The 9,653-nt window shown below is 40.6% G+C and overlaps 1 pseudogene; it reads right to left on the reverse strand.

The window, feature by feature from the left end:
• Positions 1 to 3,609: 3,609 nt before the first annotated feature.
• LOC116531814 lies at positions 3,610 to 4,061 on the reverse strand (annotated as a pseudogene).
• Positions 4,062 to 9,653: the final 5,592 nt, after the last annotated feature.

Consider the following 9,653-nt stretch of genomic DNA (forward strand, 5'->3'; position numbering starts at 1 on the left):
GGAAAGACAGATTTCACACGAAGTTTCTGTCTGAAATTCAGACGTTGCAAAATCGAGCAGAGACTCTCTAAAGATAACATATGCTGCCATTCCTTGGAGTTGGATAATGTTGTTTACGTATCTTTGGGAATAATAAGCTAGGGTCAGGATCCAATGTATTGGATTCACTTGTGTGGACAGCCTCTGAGCAGTACGACAGAGGTGAATGAAGGAGAAAGCTAGGATGTGGGCTTCTTCCCTGCAACAGCCTAAACCCCTTCTCACCAAGAAGTCTCAGTGACTGGACAGGAAAGGCCAACACTCAAATATTGCAGGAAATCCCTATGGTGTACGTCCCCTTCTCCTCTCCTGTTCTCCTCTCTGTTTATCACACCCAAGCACACAGGAACATGCACGTACAGTGCACCAGGAAAAAGTTATTCACCAAAATGCAAGTGCACAATACAGGCTGAGCCAGTTCCTCTATTCCTTTACCTTTGCACACCTTCTCCATCCATAGAGAATTTTCTTCAAGAAAGATTATAATACTGTTCAGCCCCATCAAGGTGCACTTTAATCCATTTAACTTTGAAATATGTACTTTGGATAAATAAAACAGGAACCCAATGTCTTGAACCCCCACCAGCTAATGGGTTCAGAAATACTTCAATTAACATCAACACCCAAAACAATATAACTGCATCCCCATAGGCCACAGCAAGAAATCCAGCCTTAATGCATTCCTCACCTTTCCCACCCCCACTTGGTTACCTATACAGTTATGGGAACCCTAGGGCATGCAACACTTCCTTCCAAAGCTGGTGGAGCTAGGGGTCCTCAGCCTCAGGCCCTGACAGGTGCACAGATATCCCACCTCTTCCTTTAAATCGGGAAGGCAGCACAAAGACTCACATGCTGTTACACCTGCCCCTCCAGCACTCTTCCACACTTTGCAAAAGGGCAGCGGCCACACTTTCCTGGGCACCCTGGAGCAGGAGGTCCCTTTTTTATGCCAATCAGATGGCCTCTTTCCTCGACCCCCCTCCCAAACTTCTCCCAGGGCTCAAAGGTTACTTTGGGATAATGATGTTGGTATATGTCATAAGAGTGAAACTTATTTAGAAGCAGTTGTGGATCATTTGTGCTTGACCTGTCGTTCTTGGGCCACAGCCAAAAGAATTAGGGCCAAAGAGAAGGCATTGGGAGTTCTTCCCACTCTCTCCATCCAGTTAGCATCCTCCATTCCCGCAAAGAAAGGCTCTAAGGGTTAAATTTTAACTTGAGGGAGTAGAGACACCTGGGTCACATGAGTTGTATCTCTGCTTGGTCCTGTGGCTGATGGCATTGTATTCTCCAATGTAATGATTCTTTTTATGTGACAGGGAGTTGAAGAAAGGGATGCTGAGCGAAGGAGTCCGTATATTCTCCATAACTTGAATTACTACAATGAATTGCTCCATTACTCACCTTTGCACTGGACATTAATCACAAAAACAAAAATCTGCAGAGCCAGGAAGTTAGTGAGGATGTGCTATTTCAACCCTGCACCCTGTGCCAAGTGGATGCAGCTGCAATGAGGAATCTGCAGTGCTCCCCCTTCCCATCTGTTTTTAAACCATTTGTACAGAAGTTTGTGGGAGAAACTCACAGCAGTGACCAGGATAGAGCTAGACCTTGGGAAGGGCTTGCTGAAATCCAAATCACTTGTGAGGGTCACCTGCCCACAAAGGACATGCTAGATCCACCTCTGGCTCCTAGTGTTGGCCATTCGCCCTGCCTGCACAGGCTCATGCCTGATTATACCAAACTACTTGAACACCTGAAATATTAAAAACATCCATACTAAAGAATATTATGTAGCAGCCAAAACAATAAATAAAAAGTATTTGATATCACATAAAGAGATAAATTATTAAGGTAAAAAGCAAGTTACCAGAAAACATGTAAATGTAATCTCATTTGTCTGTGTGTGCATATGTATATATGTCTTAACAAAATATACACTATTCTATTTATCCTATTTTCCAAAAACCTATGGGAGACAGGCTAAAATTTGAATCTAAGTATGCATACGGAAAATACACACAAAAATGTGAAAGATGATCTTTTTACTAAAAATGAAAAATATATTTTTTCTGTCTGTTGGAATATTCAGCCAAGTGAGTATTCTATTATTTTTTTCATAGCTTGACTGAAGCATTGTTTAGGGAATAAGTGGCCAGGAGAAGTAAAACAAACTTACAAGCACAATAGAAAATCATAGACAATTGTCTGAAAACTTTAAACCAAGAAAAACTTTTCGGAAATTACAGCAATCTTCACATGTTCATTGCAGCCATGAATGAATATGAATTTGAGGATTATTTTGTTTTGGGAGTTTCTTTCCCCAAAGTTTGCTGTTTCAAAAGCACCAGGAGTAATGTCAATCACCACCACCATCATTGTCCAGAAACTCTGAGAGTTTGTTATGCACCAGGCACTGTTCAAAGTCCTTAGCATGCTAGTTTATCTAATCCCCCAAATAGCATTAAGAGATAGCTATTTAAATTATCATTATTTTAATGTTTAAAAAAATTATAATCACTGTCATTTTCCAAGCAAATCTGGGGTTTCAGCACTGCTGGGGTGGACAGCACACTCTCCCCTGACCCTTTCTCTCTCACTGCTTCCCCATCATGGTACGCATCTGCCCCTTTGCAGTCAGCTCCTGTAGTCCTCTGCCTGCCTCCACCCTGAAATCTGTTACTCTTTTATAATTTTAAAGAAGAGAGAAGAAGGAGGCTGAGGGGAGAGAGAAGACATGATACAGGAGTGAAGGATGCCTGCTAGCTACCCGCATATGGCCTCTCTGACTGAGACTGAGGCTCTTTTTGCTGGAAGGTGAAGCCCAACTGCTAGAGAACTCACTTCCTTTCTGGGGCACTGGACACCAGCAGAATAGAAAACCCATCGCCCACACTCAGGGGAAGCTTTTCTTTCACCATCCACTCACACAGCCCAGTCCTGCCCTGACCACTGAAGACCAGTGCTTCAGAAAGACCAGGAAGAAGCACCCTTAGCAAGGTCACCAGTGTTCTTGAAATGGGCACCATCAGCAGCATCTTTAGGTGAGCTGGTGGAGGAAACTGATCAGTAGGAATCAGCGTAGGAGAAAAGAAGCTCGGTGGCTGTCACAGAGGCTTCCAGATGTAGAGATTTGTGAATACATCAGTTTGTTCATAAGGTACAAAGGAACACCTTAACCATACAGAAAGGAAGATTCTCTTTGAACAGGAAGAGAATATGTGGACATGACTCCTCTATACAGACCAGTAAGGATGCTGTTTGGACAACATTTACTGTCCTTGCCTTCAGTTCTGCTCCACTTTTTAAGCAGGATGTTGAAAACCAAAGTATGTTCAGGGAGCGGTGACCAAGCTGAGAGAATGCCCAGGTAAGGAGCGATGAAAGGCACTCTGCACCTTCAACCTTAAAAAGGAGAAGACATGATAACTCTCTGTTAATATTTATTTATTTATTTTTCCAGGAGCATATGCACTTTATTGAACTTGACTGTAGAAAAGTGCGTGAGGGTAAAGGGCTGATACAGGATGGGCTGGGGTCAGGGCGAGGAATGGAAGCTGGAGTATGTGGGAGACAGGTCACAGGTGGAGCCCCTAGCCTGGGTGATTCCTCTGGATCTACTGATAGACTTGCAGAATCAGTATTGGGATGATGATCAGCAGAATGGTCATGATGATGCCCAAAATCAGGGCCCAGATGTTCAGGCACTTGGCGGTGGAGGCATAGGCCTGCGCCCCGGTCAGGTCACCAACCATCTTCCTGTCCCTAGACTTGACGGAGTAGGCGAACGCTATGAAGCCCAGGCAGCAGGAGTTCATGAAGTGGGTATTGAACAGGGACCAGACGATGTGGTCAGGCACGGAGGTCTCGCTTCAGATGTGGATCACGGTGGATGTCGGGGGCGCAGGGTTGTGGGGCGTCCCCAGCATATCCACCTCATGTTCCTCCTTCAGCATCTCATAGTTCGGGGGACTTTTGGTGCTGGCGGGAGTGAAGAAGGCTGGAACAGTGTGGTTCATCGTGTCCAGGGAAGACCGGCTCTGTTAATATTTAAAGGGCTCTAAGAGGAGAGATCCAAGATGGCTGATCACTAGCGGCTCGGGATTGTCACTTCCAGTGAAAGCACAGAGAACAAGAGGACGCCACATTTTCAGACGAATTTTTGTTGTTCACGCACCAGGAGATTCCCAGCAGAGGAGCCCCACAGGTCGCCAGCGCAACTCTTGTAGCCGGCAAGGCAGTTTTGCCGCTGCCTTGGTGCGGCGGTTCTTGGTGCAGAGTCAGAAAAGCACCATCAATCATAACGCTGCTGTTTTGGCAGGCACAGTGGGTTGCTCAGATTTTAGCGCTGGGAATCAACAAGTTGGACGTCCATTGAGAAACCCAATTATAAAGACGGCAATTATAAAGACCAAAGATGGATAAATTTATAACAAAGGGAAGAAAACAGCCTAAAAAGGCTGAGAATACCCAAAATCAGAATGCCTCTCCCTCTACAGGGGATCACAGTTCCTCATCAGCAATGGAACAAGGTCTGATGGAGAACGAGTGTGTTCCATTAACAGAAGCAGCCTTCAAAAGGTGGGTGATAAGAAACTTCTGTGAATTAAAAGAACTTGTTCTAACCCAATGCAAAGAAACTAAGAACTTTGAAGAAAGGTTTGACGAAATGTTAACAAGAATACACAATTTAGAGAGGAATATAAGTGAATTAATGGAGCTGAAAAACACAACACGAGAACCTCGCGAACTATGCACAAGTTTTAATAGCCGAATCGATCAAACAGAAGAAAAGATATCAGAAGTCGAAGACCAACTTAATGAAATAAAACGAGAAGACAAGATTAGAGAAAAAAGGATAAAAAGGAACGAGCAAAGTCCCAAGAAATGTGGGACTATGTGAAAAGACCTAATCTACGCTTGATAGGTGTACTGAATGTGACGAACAGAATCAATCCAAGCTGGAAAATACGCTTCAGGATATTATTCAGGAAAACTTTCCCAACATAGCAAGGCGGGACAATATTCAACTCCAGGTAATACAGAGAACACCACAAAGATATTCCTCAAGAAGACCAACCTCAAGGCACATAATCGCCAGATTCACCAGGGTTGAAATGAAGGAGAAAATACTGAGGGCAGCCAGAGAGAAAGGTCAGGTTACCCATAAAGGGAAGCCTATCAAACTCTCAGATCTCTCAGCAGAAACCCTACAAGCTAGAAAAGAGTGGGGGCCAATAGTCAACATCCTTAAAGAAAAGAACTTTCAACCCAGAATTTTACATCCAGCCAAACTAAGCTTCATAAGCGAAGGAAAAATAAAATCTTTTGTGAACAAGCAAGTACTCAGAGATTTCATCACCACCAGGCCTGCTTTACAAGAGCTTCTGAAAGAACCACTACAAATAGAAAGGAACAACCAGTATCAGCCTTTCTAAAAAATACCAAAAAGTAAAGAGCATCAACATAATCAAGAATTTACATCAACTAATAGGCAAAACAGCCAGCTAACATTAAATGGCAGTATTAAACTCACATATATTATTATTAATTCTAAATTTAAATCGACTAAATCCCCCAATCCAAAGACACAGACAGGCAAAAAAAAAGCCAAAACCCATCAGTATGCTGCATCCAGACCCATCTCACATGCAAGGATACACAAAGACTTAAAACAAAGGGATGGAGAAAGATTTACCAACCAAATGGAGAGCAAAAATAAATAAATAAATAAAAAGCAGGAGTTGCTTTAAAGCAACAAAGATCAAAAGAAGCAAAGAAAAAAAAAAAAAAAGAAGAAGCAAAGAAGGATATTACATAATGATAAAAGGATCAATGCCACAAGAAGAACTAAAGATCCTAAATATATAAGCACCCAATACAGGAATACCCAGATATATAAGACTTATAAAGAGACTTAGACTCCCACACAATAATAGTGGGAGACTTCAACATCAATATTAGACAGATCAATGAGACAGAAAATTAACAATGATATCCAGGATTTGAACTCAGATCCGGAACAAGTAAACTTAATTAACATTTATAGAACTCTCCGCTTTAAATACACAAAATATACACTTATCAGTACCACATCACATCTATTTACAGGTTTCAATGAAATATTGGTTGGCTGCTTGTTTGTTATTTTCTTCACTCATTTTTTTTTCATGTCTCTATTATTAAGCACAATTATAGGCATACCCATTTTTAGAGTGCATTCTAGCCCGGGCAATAAAGCAACACCCCCGTTCTCTCTCCTTCTTCCTCTTCCTCTTTCTTCCTCTCCTTCATTCTTTCTTTTTTTTATTCTTTTTCTTTCTTTCTTTCTTTTTTTAGGAAAAAAAAAAGAAAAAATTAAAAAAAAAAATAAAGGGCTGTAAGATGGAAAATTAACTGAATTTTTCACCAGTACCCAGAGAAGAACTTGGGTCTTTGGAAGAGTTTATGGAGAGACAGTTTTCAGCACAGGATGAAGAGGTTCTGATCATTCCCAGTCTGACAAAGCAGTGGGCTGGCCATTCCTGGAAGGGTTGAAATCATAAAAACTGGCTCTGTGTCCATAATGGCCTGGATGTGATTTGCACATTGCCTAGGAGATTGGATTGGATGACTGCTCAGGTGCTTCCAGTGCTGAGATTTAAAATCCAAATATGTCAGAAACATTATTTCCAATTCTTAAGGAATCTGATTCAGGCTTTGGTGTTTTCCTATCTATAGAAGCCATTGATTACATTATGCCTTCACATAAATGGAGCATAATGAATAGGGTGTTATCATGAAGACAGCACTGAAATAAGCAATTAACAAGCCCGGTTCTGCTCCAGAATGCTCTGCATAGTCACTGTGTAAATTTGAAAAATAAATCACTTGGAGTCTCTGAGCATCGATTTCTTCATCTGTAAAACGGATATTATCAGTAAGAAGAAAAATTCATTGACAATAGATCAAATGAAACTCCAGCCACTGGAGCATTCTGGGTGCTCTCCAAACGTCAGCACTGGCCCTTCAGCAAATCCAGGAAGCAGGCAAGTAGCCCTCCTCAGTGCTCTCACTTGTCCCTTTTCACACTTCAACTACATCCTTCCCCTCAGAATCTTGCACCCATTGCTTCCGGTTCTCCTCTGTCACAGAGGAAAGAAATCTGGAAAATTATTTCAAATAAAGACATTAGAGACTTTAATATGCTCAGCCTTACAGACAAGTTGATTTTTAAAAACAAGCATCCCCTGGGTAGAGGCAACACTGAATGAACCAGTGAGTAGGATTACAAACTCCATGGCTCCCAAATGTGAGACTTTACATTCAAAAAGAGAAATCTTCCTGGCATGCCTCCAAGAGGCAGGTGGCTTAAAAATCTCTTAAATGTGGACCCCAGAGAATTTTTTCTCCCTCGCCAAAGGGACTCAGCTTCAAATTGAAGAGTCATTGAATGGAGCAGCACCGGGCATCACCTCCTAGTAAATGCAGCTGCAGAGATAGCTAAGAAATGTGATTCTCCAGCTTGTTTGGTTAGTCAAAGCTGTTATCATGTAAGATATCATTTATGTGAAATACATTCTCTCTTAAAACAATAATCAATATTAGACACCTGCAGCCTTCTCATTCAAATCCTGTGTGATACACTGAGATCTGCTAGCTGATGAAATGTAGAGAAGAAGGTCTGCTGGGCTTATTTCATCACTCACATGGGCCAACTACAGGAGCCCGGGTCAAGAGCAAGGGAAAGGATGGTCACTGGCAAGGTTAGCTGTGAGGCAAGTCAGAATTCAAGCCCTTCTCTCCCTGCCACCTCCACCGTGTGTGTGTGTGTCTCTCTGTCTGTCTGTGTCTGTGTCTGTGTGTATTTTTGTGGCCACTAGCATAATAACACCTTGAAGTTATTTCACAGGGGACACATTATTAGCAAAATAAAGAGTTGTTATTGAGATGGTCCATCTGAGACATTTGAAAGGCCAATATTGATCACAGAAGAACTGGTCCCACCCTTAACCTCTGTGGCAAAGGGCAATGGTCTTCAGCTTTGAGCACTTGGAGTAATTTGGCATAAGAAAGCTAGTAAGAATGGAGGGAAGGAAGGAGAGAGCCCAAGGAAGGAGTCCTGCCACCCCTGTGAAGCCCCTCCTCTAAGTGTCTGGGACTGCCTCCTGGCAAGAGAGCTTTCATCTAGTCACTGTGGACACCTGCCCTACAGGCAGCAGGCCTTAATGCAGTCTCACCTTCACTGCCAAGGAAAACAAGTCCCTGTATTCAGAAGACTAAACCAGGTTTCAACATCAATTGCACCATTTTCTACAACTCTATGACCCTTAGAAAGATCCATAACTCATGGGAACCTCTTTTTTTTCTCCTCTGTAAAGTAGAACATTTTCTGAGGATTAAAGTCCAAGGCTATTGGTTAAGCACTTACCAAATTCAAGCAACACATTTGTATTGATTAGTGATTTTGGTTGCTATCTAGCATGTCTTAAGTTCTATGATATTTTTATGCCCTGAATGTGGTATTTTGTTGATGAAATACCATCAACTTTAATCTAAAAAAAATTAAAAATTATAATGTAAATATATCTGAAAAGTTATATACAGCATTAACATTTTAATTTGAACAATTTAGAAAACATGTTCTCTTACCCCCATAATGGAAAAAAAATGACAATGAACAACACAAGACCCATTGTAAGAGTATTTCCCATTCTGGATCAAAGACTCTCTGCTAAATAGAAAATATGCAGTGTGATGGTGTTGAAATTGATACAGGACTCTCTACAGAGGAATCTCCATCTATACATGAGAAAACAAAGACAGACCAGAGTACCCTTCTTTGAAACAAAAACTGCAGCTTCGTAAAAATATAACACAGAGCATTTTCCTAAAAAAGAAAAGTTCAGAAAGATCTCAACATGTTTACAGCAAGGAAGGAATTGTCTGAAGTTGAAGGAATCAGAAAATATCTGAAGTTAACTCATAACTATCTCTTCTCCATACCTTCCTCTAGTGTGGGGTCCAAAAAACATCATTCCATCAACCACAAAATTTTGTACAAAACTCACTTGTCAATGACTTCAATGATGACCCTATTAATACACTTTGGTGAATTTTTTTAAGTTGTTACTTTCTAAAAATATTCTTAATCATCTAATTTTTGATTTTAAAATAAATGTTCTTGCTTTTTATGTAATTTTGGTTCCTTTCTATGCTACTTTATCATATTTGTTTTGTCTGCTAATAACTTAAATTAGAATAGACATATGCTTATCATTTATATTTTATTCTATCTTTACTTTGTGTTTTATAATATATTTACACATTTTCATATTTGAAATTCATTACATATTTGGTTTAAATGTTCTTCTGTGTTTCTTAAATTCTGAACTTTTAATATAACATGATGTTAAATATATCTAAGCATTGCATTAAATAAACAATGTAATGCTGGAGTTGATGTTTTGCGTTGGTGTTGTAATCACTTTTATTAACTGCCTTTATGTGCCAGGCACCATGTAGATGAGAGAACAATAATGAACAGCACTCTTAAAAAGCTTACAGTCAGTTCCTTCTTTCTCATACTTTATTTTTTTTTTTTTTTTTTTTTTTTTTTTTTTTTTTTTTTT

Source organism: Sapajus apella, unplaced genomic scaffold (assembly GCF_009761245.1).
Source record: "Sapajus apella isolate SASKATOON/1434 unplaced genomic scaffold, GSC_monkey_1.0 scaffold72, whole genome shotgun sequence".
Lineage (NCBI taxonomy): Eukaryota > Metazoa > Chordata > Mammalia > Primates > Cebidae > Sapajus > Sapajus apella.